Here is a 3,891-nt window from a genome sequence, read left to right on the forward strand (position 1 = left end):
CCCCCCGTGACTCCTCGTGGGAGTGAAGCATCCCCAGACCCAGCACATTTCGGGGAGGGTGTTGGCTTTTTTTTTTCTTTTTTTTTTGGAAAACGCCCCGGCATCAGGCGCGGGGCGTCTCCCCGGTGCCGGCAAACCCCCGGGCAGGGGAAACCGGGGCGAGATGGGATGGTGGGGAGGGATGGACTCATTTTTAGGGGGTTGGGGTGGCTGGTTCGGCTTCCCGGCACGTCTCTGCCCTTTAGAGGGTGCTCTGCATTTGCCGTCCCTGGCCGGCACACCCCAAGGATTGCGGGATGGCCGGCATGGGATGGACGGACAGACGGACGGACGGCTTGATGGACGGATGCAGGGACATGCCGTGGGGCGCAGCGCCCTTGCTTCCCACCTCCATCACCCCACATCTGCTTTTCCCCCGGCTCATCCTCGGGGTGACCCCAGCAATTTGGGGAGGGGGTGATGCTGCAGCGAAGCCACTTTCCCTCTGCACCGGGAGGCTGTTGGGTCCAAAATCCACCCCCCCCCCAATCCTGATTGCTTTAACTGGTCCGGCAGCAGCTCCCAAATCCATTCTCAATCCTCTACCGAGCCTGGGCTCTAATTTTGCTGAAGGGAGAGATGCTCTCCCATCCATTTTGCCTGTTTTCTTCCCAAACCCGCTCCTTTTCTGTTTGCTTCATGTAAGAGCCAGAGAGTTTAACAGCCTCATTTCCACCCCCTCCAGCTTATGAGATATAAGGGAACCTTTGCATGGGGGAAAATCCTCGCCATCCTCCTGCCAAATCCGCAGGCGTTGGGAGAAACTTCTCCGTTTCCATGAGGCTCTGTTTTCAAACCTGTTTTTCTCATCCTTTTTTCACTAAAAATGAATGTTCTGGCCCCAAGTGATGCTGTCGGGCTGGGGGAAGGGGCTGGGGGAGATGCTCTGCCCTGCAAATGCTCCTCGACTGCCCAAAGCCGCTTAGAGGTGCGATTCCCCACCCTTGGCCCCATGGCAGGTGTATTCAGCACGACCCTTTCCCCTCTAAATTTGCCCCATTTTGGTGTCCTTGTTTGCCCTCAGTGCGGGCAAAGGATGCTCAGTGCTGGGTTTCCTCCAATGTGGGAAGAAACAGGGGGAAATAGGTGTCCAGCGGGTCTTTATTCCCATGGGATGGGGTTGTACGGCTCTGCGCTGGCCTTGCTTGGGCTGCTGAGATGCCATGGGACCTCCCTCACCGCCCCAGGGGCCAACCCTGCCCCTGCTCGGGGTAAAACCCCACCCTGTATCCCTCAGAGCAGGTCCTCATCTCCCCAGGGGTGTCCCGTGGGGGCTGCTCTGCTTCCCGCTTCCAGCCCAAGCGGATGCTCCTCCCGGCTACGTCTGAAATTATCCCTAGCATTCATTTCATGGGAGACCTGGCTCTTTTTTTCCCACCGTGGAGCCTGGGAGGCAGGGCTGGGAAGAGCTTTCCCCTGCGGTGGGGAAAGATGCTCGGTCGACTTCCCGGCAGCACCCTGCACCGAGTGGTATGGCAGGGGACAGCAGGAGAGGTGACACCCAACGGAGGTGCCCATGCTGCATCAGGCAAAACCATTTAATGGCATCACCATAATAAGAAGAATTATTGCTGTTATTAATATCACTTACAGAGGGCCGCAGTTTCCCAGGAGAAGGGGTTGCCTGTAAGCTATGTGTTAGCAGCATCATTTATTGCAAGGAGGCTCCCGAGCGAGTGCCCGGGGCTCTTCGCTCTCTGCAATTGCAGCTCTGACAGGAGCGGGGGTGCCGCCCGTCTTCTGCAACACGCCGCTTTGATCTCTCTCGGGACCCACCTTGTTATTTCTGCTTTTATGATCCCCAGCTCATGTCCCAGCCCTGCAATTTGCCTGGTTAATAATTGCCAGTTGAGCAGCCGGGAGTCTCCTGCTCCTTTACTGTTCGACAAAGCGGGGTTTTCTCGGTTGAACGCAGTCCCTGTGCAGCTTTGGGGTGAAACCGGGTACATTTGGGCTCTCCGGTTTTGCTCTGCTTTCCCCTGGTTGAGGTTACGGGTGCTGCAGCTTGGATGCTGCCCGTGCTTTGAGCCCGTATTAGCGGTCCCCTCTTCTCATGGGGGTAGAGGGGATACCTGTGGGTATGGATATCCTGGGTATCCAGCCCCGGGCTCGATGCACGGGGTTGTCCAGGGCCTTTTTTAACCCCCCAACGAGGGCACATCCCCTCTTCCCACCCCTCTTTGCTGGGAGAGTAGCCGGCCCATGGGTGCAGCCGCTGATGCACCATCAAAGAGCTCTGTGGGACTCACCTGCCCGCCCCGGCTTAATTTCTCTCTTTCTTTCATCTGCTTTGCACGCAAGACCTGCGCCGTGGGGAGAACAAGCAGCGAGACCGGAGAGCCCAGCGTCAGCCTTCGGCGAGGGGCTGCGCTCGCTGCCGTGGGCTTCGATGCCCAACGATGGCTTTGAGAAGCTTCCCTGGCTCTGAAATACTCCCAGTATGAACTGGTGTTGCAGCCAAGGGACTGTGCTGCTTCCAGCATCGTGATCCCTATGATCCTAAGAAGAGATGCTGAGCACCGTCAGCTCCTGGTAGGGTAAATCCCAGTTTCTGCCCAGGCACAGTGTCCGGTGCAGGAAAGGGTCGCATCCTGCCATGGTTCACCTCCCGCCAAGGTGCGCGGAGCGTGCCTGCTCCTCCGTTGAGCCCGGAGACCCCCGTGTCCCTGTGCAGGCATCTGCCAGCCGATGAGGGATGACCCATGGCAGACGAACCACCTGCCCCGGTGCCAGCGGGGACCGAGCCCATGGGTCCCTGCCCCACAGCTGCCACCCCACCGCGGCGGGGACCTGCCACAGATGCTCAGGCTGCGCCCCTGCGTATGTGCGCGTGCCCAACTCTCCTGCCGTGGCCTTGCGGAGCCCCGAGAAAGTCTCGGAAGCTCATTAAAGAAATGCAGCAGTACGTGTTAGTGGAGCTGCAAAACCTCTTGGGACCAGGTTTCACCTCTGGGCCAGGGTTAGGACGCAAAGGAGTTGGTTATTTGTATCTTTCCATGGGAAGAGCCTATTTTCTCTTTCCAGTGTCTCATTCAGGCCTGGCCTAGCAAAGCTCTGAGGCGTGTGTGTAAGTCTGGGGGTTTGTCCGCTGTCCTTAGGGAGAGGAGAAACCCCTTGGAAGGTGGACGTGTGTGTGGGCATTACTGGAGAGCAACGGGGATCAACGGCTGACGAGCTCTTGGACATGCTCGGTGGGGTGTTCTGGTCCTTAGCGATGGAGCCATGTGGATTTAAACCCAGCAGTAACCTGATGTTGAGATTTTGTCTGGATTTCTGGTGTAGGAAAGGAGCCTGAGCTACGAGCTGGTCTTTACGAGGAGGACTCATGTCTCCTGCGTTTGGAAACATCTATACTCTGCTACACGCCACGTCAGCTTTGCTACCGTCACAGTTCTTGTGAGGAGAGAGGAGTTGCTGGGATTTGACCTCTCCTCCCAGCCCGCCGTGGGAGAGGCAAGAGAGGAGGTGCCGGCAATTAAAGCGGGGCCGGGTTGTCCCATGGGCTCTGTCTCCACTCCCCACCCCATGGCTTTGGGAGGCAGGTCGCCTCCATGCTGTGCTTCCCACCCCGGGGATGCTCATCCCAAGACTTTGCCGTTGTCACCGGGTCACTCCGTCCTGGTGCCGGGTGGGTGACGGTGGCCAATGCTGGGTCCCCAGGAGCTTTGGTCCTGGTGCATTAACCAGCCCGGCAAGCGCTGGAGCATCTGAGATGCTCAGCCTTGGGATGCAGGACGGATTTGGGAGGGAGCCTCAGCGTCCCAGCGAGGTTCTCCCACCCCACCGTGGTGGGGCAGGACTTCATGGGCGTTAGCAGGGCGCTTTGCTGGCCCAACAGCTGGCTCCTTGGGC

Source organism: Aptenodytes forsteri, unplaced genomic scaffold (assembly GCF_000699145.1).
Source record: "Aptenodytes forsteri isolate BGI_AS27 unplaced genomic scaffold, ASM69914v1 Scaffold268, whole genome shotgun sequence".
NCBI lineage: Eukaryota > Metazoa > Chordata > Aves > Sphenisciformes > Spheniscidae > Aptenodytes > Aptenodytes forsteri.